Raw genomic sequence first — 8,053 nt, 5'->3', positions numbered from 1 at the left:
AAGGCAATTTTAATAATAACATTTCAATATCTCTTTTTTGCAATAGTTGTTTGAAGGGTAAAAGGAAAATCTTGACTAAAGGGCATGGCTATATTATGAAGAAAAAGGCCTACTTGAATAAATGCTATAGTGCTGATTATCTTTAGCAGACTTATTTTAAAGGTTATTACTCTCATTGCTTCTCTTAGAGATATGATTTCATTGTAAAAGTAGTAACTTTGTTCTCATTAGATAACCAGGCAGAATTCCAAGTCTACTACAGCAGAAGGGATGGAAAAAGACAAAATCATTTTTCATCTCTAGCATAAGCAAGGGGAAACTATCTTTCCATAGTTGTATCAATTACTTTATTCATAGCTTAAGAAGGTAAGTAAATGTTTGTCTTGTTTCTAGATCCTTTATTACTAGACCAAAATAACACTATAGCAATTAGATTGAACTTTCATTCAAAAAGGGCATTTAGAAATTATGATTTTACAATACAGCTCTTCTGTGAATCTTAAAGTTTACCTGAAAATCTTCCGTCTTAAATACACTTTGACTTGTTTCTATTTCTATAACTAAAAATCATGTTTTCCTTTCCCATAATATTAGTTGATTTTTTTTCCTAATCTGTGATCCTTTGTATAATGTGTGCCTTATATGGAAATTCCCTCCATTAATACATTTTTTGGAACAACATGATAGAGTTGTCTGCCACTTGAAAGCTTGTGCACCATTATCCAACTAGTTAATGCAGAACTTGAATCCAGGTTTTCGTATTTCAAAGTCTCAATAGTCTATCTATTGGATCACATACTCTCTTATATTTCATTTTTTTCTTTTACATTGATATTAATTATTAACTGTTGTATTGATAAAAACTATGAATGCATTCTCCATGCTTGATAACTTCCATATTGACCCTTAGTGAAGTAAATCCTCACTGGTTGTGGTAAGGTATATGGGGGAAGTCTATTTTAAGTTAACTCATGGCTACTTTCATGAAACAACACCAGAAATAAAGGGAATAGTAGATAATTTATGCTTATTTAAATATTATACCAAATCTTAACACATACATATTTTTTTTAGTGAGAATCTGATTGCTTGAATGGACTTACATTTTGAATTTCCTCTAAAATTTACTTAAATGTGAGATTTTTTTTAAAACTAATGCAGATTTCAGATAACTTCAAAGTTTCTGTTTAAAATAAAATCCCTGGAATTCAACCTCAGAATCAGAAAAAAGTATCCTAGCAATGTTTCTCTGGTAAAAAGGATAGATTATAAATTGAGACCTATTATTCTTATCACACAGAGAAGGCATCACAGATGCATCTGTCCAAAAAAGCAGGATATAATAGCTTAAGAATAACTGTAATAGGATCACAGTTAATACAGCTCAGTATCATAGAAGGTCATGCCAATATTACCAGTCATGCACAGAGTCTGGTCCTCATTCAATTTTAAAATAATAATAATAATTAAAAGTATAAGCAAAACTACATGTAAAATATACTTTAGCCACATCAGTTGAAATTTCTAAAAAAAAAAAAAAGGATACAGTTAAAATGATTTAATATGTAACATGAAAATATTATAGTATAATCAAGTTAAAAAGAGAGAGAGAAAAAAAGACAAAAGACTTGGAAAGACAGTTGGTAGTTTGGTGTATGAGATACAAAACTTTACCCAAGTAACACATTCCCTGAATATTAGAATGGATCAAACGTTAGTTAACTATTACATGGTACAAACAGATATATTAAAATAATATCAAAAAACTGAAAAATTTCCAAAAGGAAATACAAAGTATCATACTTCAAAAACAACTTATCTACCAAAAAGAGAAAAGGGGAACTAATGTAAATTTTTGACTAGGTTGAAGACCATAACAAGGAAAGTCTAGATATCATATAGAAAAGATTTCAAGAAAGGTGATACAGGCTGAGTGAAATGAGCAAGACCAGGAGATCATTAAATACTTCAACAACAATACTATATGATGATCAGTTCTGATGGACCTGGCCATCCTCAGCAACGAGATCAACCAAATCATTTCCAATGGAGCAGTAATGAACTGAACCAGCTACGCCCAGAGAAAGAACTCTGGGAGATGACTAAAAACCATTACATTGAATTCCCAATCCCTATATTTATGCACACCTGCATTTTTTATTTCCTTCACAAGCTAATTGTACAATATTTCAGAGTCTGATTCTTTTTGTACAGCAAAATAACGGTTTGGTCATGTATACTTATTGTGTATCTAATTTATATTTTAATGTATTTAACATCTACTGGTCATCCTGCCATCTGGGGGAAGGGGTGGGGGGTAAGAGGTGAAAAATTGGAACAAGAGGTTTGGCAGTTGTTAATGCTGTAAAGTTACCCATGCATATAACCTGTAAATAAAAGGCTATTAAATGAAAAAAAAAAAAAAAAAGGTGATACAGCACATAGAGTCAAGAGTTAGGAAGATCTGACCTCAGACACTAACCATGTTACCTAAAAAAAGTCAATAAACCCCCTTCGAGTTGTTTCATCAAATATATGGATATTAATTATTTCCCAGGGCTGTTGTAATGAATAAATAATTTGAGCAAAGTTACAGATTTAATCTGCAGAAATCATCAGCCGACAACAACAAAAGATATTGAAAGAGGAAGTCAATTTGAAATAATAATTCAGTTAATGTACTTAGTCAATGCCTATCAAAATATGGATGAGTTATTTTATAGAAAGATAAAATTATTATCAAATTTACTTGAAAGAACAAAGAATGTTAAGAAAAATCTTTGTTTTTTTTCTTTTTGCTGAGGCAATTGGGGTCAAGTGACTTGCCTGGGGTCACACAGCTAGGAAGTGTTAAGTGTCTGAGGTCAGATTTGAACTCATCCTGGTGGACTTCAGGGCTGGTGTTCTATCCACTGAGCCACCTAACTGCCCCAAGAAAAATCTGTAAAAAGTAGATGGGAAAAGAGTTCTATCATTATTAAGTCTCATAATATACTTTAAACTAATAAATAGAAAAAGATTTTGGTACTGGCATAAAAATAGGGAAACTGATCAGTGGAACAGATTAAAGCACACAATATAAAGAATCAAATAAACCTAGCATAGTACAGTATCCAATTCACCCAACAATTTAAATTACTGAAATTAAGATTCAATATTTAACAAAAAATGTTAGGGGAAAAAATGGAAAATAATATGACAAAAATTAGGCAAAGAGGAATATTTTACATTTAAAACCAAAATAAATTACAAAATGATTCCTAATATAGCTATTAAAGGTGATGATATAAACATTTTAGAGGAACATAGAGTAAGGAACTGCATTCCTACTTCTAAAATCTATAAGAAATCAAATCAAATTAAATAATTAAAAGCTATTTCCCGATTGATAAATGGAAAGGAAGTTCTCAAGTGAAAAATGCCAAGATATTACACATGTACAGAGAGAGAAAGAGAGAGAGCAAGAGAGACTGAGAGTGACAGAGACAGGGAAAGACAGAGAGACAGAGAGGGAGAGAGAGAGAGAGAGAGAGAGAGAGAGAGAGAGAGAAAGATTATTATGTAAACAATTTTCTAAATGTCTTTTAATGAAGCAACTAAAATTAAATAATTCAAATGTTTTACCTAAATTTCATCTTATAGACAATAAAAGGAAAATAACAAAAATTAGATGGGTTTTATGAACAGTGGCATTTTTACACATTTTTGGTAGAATTTTCAATGCAATTTTCTGGAAAACAATTTATAAATATGTCCCATACTTTATTAAACTGTGAGTATTCTTTGATCCAATGACAACAAAGCTAGGTGTATATTCCAATAAGATCAAATAATGAGGAAAACTACCAAAGTATGAAAATATTTCTAGCATTTTTTTGTATTAGCTCAGAAATAGTAAGTAAATAGATGTCCATCAATTAAGAATGGCAAAAGTAGTTATCAGGTATTAATTTAAATACTATTGACTTTACTGAAATAGTTTCAAAAATCATTACTTCATTATAAAAGAGGTACTTTGAAAAGTTATTTACTTTAGATATTATTTACAATGATTCATAAAGATAAAGTTTGCTTCCCTAAACATTAGCCTTTTTTTCAGATTTCTAATAGGATATATTTTATAATATCAGTATATTCCATTAAGTCTTTTGTGATGACTCATCTGTCTTGGGGGAAAAAAAAATGAACCCACATGATAGAGAAAATTCTCTAAGTAAAACATATTTTCAAGTTAGGGTCTTAAAGCATACTTGTGTGGATTGTTGATTTTATATATATATATATATATATATATATATATATATATATATATATATGGGGGGGTGGGGGGTGTGTATGTGTGTGGGTATGTGTGAGTGTCTTTGTTAAAAATAATTAGAACTAATAAATACAATTTGTTGACTTTTACTAAATATATATTAGATAATTATTTTCTTTAAAAATTTAAATTTTCATAAATTATAAATAGAATTTCAAATCAATTTTTATCTAACCTTGGAGGCAAGCACTTTGAATAATTATTTCTCCAAAAGTAAAATTTACTTCATACTAATTAAAGTTTTTCTTCTTTTTAACTCCCATATGATACACTTATCAGTGAATTAAAAGGTATATGAAGAAGAGTATTTTGGCACAATGACTCTTAGTGCTTGTAACAAAACTCAGTCCATCACCTTCATATTAAAACAATAAAAAATATGCCAAAGAAAATGGGAGGGCTGCCCAGGGTGAATGGGGTCAGGGTCAGGGTGTCATTGGAAAGCCAAGGATGCCATTCCCGGGCACAGTTCTATGCCTGAACTTCTGAGTTATGACTCAAGCTGTTGGGCTGTGGGGCCAATCTGATCTTGGTGTGAGGCAGGGGGATAGCCCCTAAAAGGAAAAAGTATTGAAACTCAGGGCTGTTTATGTAAAATCTGTGACATTACCTCAAATTGGGACTTTGACACAGAAGACAATCAAAAATTAGAGCAACTTTGAAAAGAAAGACAAAACCAGAAAAAATTCTTGAATGTCCCATGGAAAAAAAGAAATACTTCTTATTCAGAGGAGCTCAGCTAATTGTTTGGGGAAAAAAAGAACTTCAAAATCAAGCCTTCAAGGGTGGGGAAGCCATCATTCCTTTCCCTGGGCCCAGAGCAGTGCACATCCTTTTACTGAGTATTCCAAATTTGATGGTAAGGGTCACATAGGAATCACTGCAATCAAAACCAGAATTATCTACCACTGCCTACAGCCCACTGCTAGCAGTGACATTACATGCAAATTTGCATGATCTAATCGGGCTAATCTGCTGGCAGTATACAAGTGAAGGACTAGAACCCAAACTTATGATAACATCAAGTTCTAATTGTCTCCATATTGCTAAGAACAATGGTGAAGTTGATGCAGATCTCTCTCCCCTGGTTTCCAATGAGCCCATTCATAAATTTGTCTTTAGTACTTTGGTCTTGGTTGAGAAGTATTCATCTCCTGGTCTTGCAACCAATCACTCTTTGTTGGAATAAATGCTGCTCATGGATTCTCCCTTATTCAGGTAGACAATAGGAAGGTCACCAGGAAGGACATTTTACAGAAGCCACTGAAACACAGGAAGGTCTCGCAGAAGTCCTCATTGATGACTGGAGAAACAGAATGAGCCCAGTGACCTCAGGGAGTTAGAATGTGGTCTGGAGAGCAAGAGCACTTGGGAGTTCTGCCTTGTATGACAGAACACTTCTGGGGGAAAGGCATTTTAGAAGAGCTTCCACTACAGTCCAGGATATGCAGTTCAGTCACCATTACAGATCTTTCAACCAATTCACCAATTCAGATTCATGAGGAATATGCAGCTAAGTATATCTTAAGACAAAGTGAAGATAGACCCTGTCATTAACCAAAAAGCCAGCACAAAGTTGTGGATTAAACAGAAAACCGTTACAATCGATTCTGGCCTTCTGTGTACCTGCAACCTTGCTGAAGGAAAAAACCCAAGTCAGGCAAAATTTAAATTTACCTATCTAAGCAATCAGAACTATAAATATCTCTGAATCAGAAGCTGCTATTATCAATGAGATTGTACAGAAGATGAACTATATCCTGGAATCCCAAGCAACTGCTGTCTAGGCTGATTACTTTGCTCAGAAACAAACAAACAAAAAACCTGAGCAAGAGAAGAAGCTTTAGCTTCTGAAAGGAGAAATTGGGACTTCAGTAATGACTGGAAGAAAAATACTGATGTGTCACCATTCAAATCATCATCAGCAACAGCAACAGCAGCAACAGCTCCCTATATAAATTAATAATAGTAATAATAATAATAACAATGATATAAAAGAGAGATCACTTAGAATCTGATGAAATGTCTTCATATTAATACTGAACAAAATGCATACTTTTTTATAATAACCTGGCATAAACTTAAAAAAAAAGAGTGGGAGAAGGGAGGCAGAAAAGAATACAAATTAAAAGATATGCTCTCAAGGAAGTTCTCAAACATATATCAGAAAATTATGACAAAGAGTGAAAAAATAAGAAATTCTGATATAGGGAATACTAAAGGTTAAAAGAAGATGAAGATAAACTCAAAACTAACTATGCTAAAAACTGTGAGAACTTCCAGGAGTGGAATGGAAACTTAAATATAGTTAAAAGGAAAAAGAAAGTAGAAAACTATACTTTTTAAGGACGGACCATTAATAAAATTTTTAAAAATAACAATATGAGATAATGTAATGAAAATGATTGATAAGAAGTATCCTAATGGAATTAAAAGATAAATAAGATAAATGAATTATCAATATTTGAATTCAAGGGGATCACAGGGAAGCATAATTTCAACTAAAATCTTGAGAAAATTTTAATGGAAAGAATGAATACCAAAGTATATTCTTATTTAGTGTAGTCAGTAATAGGAGAATAGATACACAGATATACATATGCACAAACATATTTTATGTAGTTACAATTATACGTTCATATATTTATATAGTTTTTATATAGTGATGTTTGTATATGTATATATATTATATATGCATATATATGCTATATTATGTATTATCATACCATATCATGGTAGAATTGGGGAAGCTGGGTTTGAATACAACATATTTATGTAGTGGATGGAGACTGTGATAAGATTGTTTTATGCAAACAAACAGAAAATGCCTAAGAATGATATATTAAGGCAATATTTATTGGTGTTTCCATTTTTGCTCCCTAAAAAGGAAGGAGTATATCTTTGTGTGTGGGAAGAATCCAGGATCACATGCTGTGAAACAAAACAATCTTTCTGTACATGGTGATTATTTTTAATAGGACACCTAAGTGTCTTTGACAGGGGGGAAACAAATTTAAAAATAATAAATAGGAATGTTAGTGATCTGACCTTAATGAAGTGGAAGAAACTTGCAAATTGGATTAGAAAACAAAATTCAATCATTTCCTACAAATGTTAAACTTTCTCAAATATTCTTAAAATAATCTCTGCCAAGTGGTTCAACTGTGAGAATATTACCAACATGGATTCCATGTTTAGTCAATCAGCAAGCATTTTAGCTGACATATATTTTAGCAGACAACTATATTTTAGGAGAAATATTGAGTATATTCCTTGATTGCAAGAAATTTACCAGTATAAGATTTAAGATTTAAATCCTCTAATAATATCTTCAAACCTTGTTTTAGCATTCACATTATAATTTTGTTAATATTTAAGATTCTGAAATATATCTAATAGAATTTTCATTGATTACTTCTATTATCATTTGAAAGTGAGACCTATCATTTGATTCCCAAATATAGTTTATATTATTTTCTAACACATATGCTAAGACTGAGAACATGGTCATTAAGTAATTTACACAAATTGAAAAATTCACTTTTTTTTATGTTTGTATTTAAAAAGGTAACTTGAGGAACTAATTTCTTTTGACAATTTTCTTCCTTTTAACTTTTATGTGTAATCTTTGTGTACATTCTATTGTTTATACATTCAAATACTATTTTTATCAATTTTCTCATGGCCATTTATACTTTCCATTTAACCTTGACCTAAAAGCTGTAGGTTCTTTTT

General features: G+C 31.4%; 1 pseudogene; it reads left to right on the top strand.

Moving 5' to 3' along the window:
• The first annotated feature begins 3,253 nt into the window (after positions 1-3,253).
• LOC100927779 lies at positions 3,254-6,196 on the top strand (annotated as a pseudogene).
• Positions 6,197-8,053: the final 1,857 nt, after the last annotated feature.

Source organism: Sarcophilus harrisii, chromosome 4, assembly GCF_902635505.1.
Source record: "Sarcophilus harrisii chromosome 4, mSarHar1.11, whole genome shotgun sequence".
Taxonomy (NCBI): Eukaryota; Metazoa; Chordata; class Mammalia; order Dasyuromorphia; family Dasyuridae; genus Sarcophilus; species Sarcophilus harrisii.
This window is presented reverse-complemented; position numbering and strand designations above follow the sequence as displayed.